This window comes from Propithecus coquereli, unplaced genomic scaffold (assembly GCF_000956105.1).
Source record: "Propithecus coquereli isolate 6110/MARCELLA unplaced genomic scaffold, Pcoq_1.0 Scaffold130, whole genome shotgun sequence".
NCBI classification, from domain to species: domain Eukaryota; kingdom Metazoa; phylum Chordata; class Mammalia; order Primates; family Indriidae; genus Propithecus; species Propithecus coquereli.
Genome location: NW_012137192.1, coordinates 691,764 through 692,619, shown reverse-complemented (window position 1 = coordinate 692,619; position 856 = coordinate 691,764).

Below are 856 nucleotides of genomic sequence, written 5' to 3'. Positions count from 1 at the left end.
GTCCTATCCTCATCCATGATGATGGCCATTTCAGATTCAGAGAAATGGATCAGGGAGAGTTCCACACGTTCTTCAAGTACTAACACTTTCACATCAGCAGAGCTTGTATCAGAGAATCCCTGCATTTGGAAGAATAAAAATTACCTAGTGGTTAATAAAGTTTATTTTTGATAACCTATTATGTTATTGTTACTTTTATATTTATCCCTTTTGGCAGAAAGCAAGATTGAATGTTAGTGTTCCAGCACCAAAGCCACATAAAAAACTTCTAACACTAGGCAGGGAAGAAAAGATTCTATTGCTAATGTGCTCCCAGAAATCAGCTTCTGGTAAGGAAGATAAATGCCTAAATGAATAGTTATATCGCTAACATAGGATGTGCAAACTGTATTTTGCTGCAACCAGGTCTAGGAAGCTTGGGAAAGATTCCAGAAGGGTGTGTGCCTGAGTTGAGTCTTAAAGGATAAGCAAGAGGGAGATCTGAAGTTGTTCTAAGTAGAAGAGGCAGCATGAGTAAATGCATAGGGTTGTATGAACAAAAAATTATTAGTAGCTTCAAATTGTTGGAGCATGCAGTACAAAGTAGGGAGCAATGAGAGATGCACCAGGAGCACAAAGCAAGGGATCCAAAATGAAGGGTTTATGCCATGTTAACAACTTGAACTTTATCCTGTAGTCAAAGGGGACTGTTGAAGGGTTTTGATCAGATACTGTGTATAGTGACACCTTACTGTTTGAAAACAAATTTTGGCAGCAGTGCACTTGGTAAATTTGAGAAGAATGTGACTGAAAACCAGTTAGGAGGCTTTTGCAGTAATAATTTAGGTCAGAAATAGAATTTGAGGAGCTAGCATTA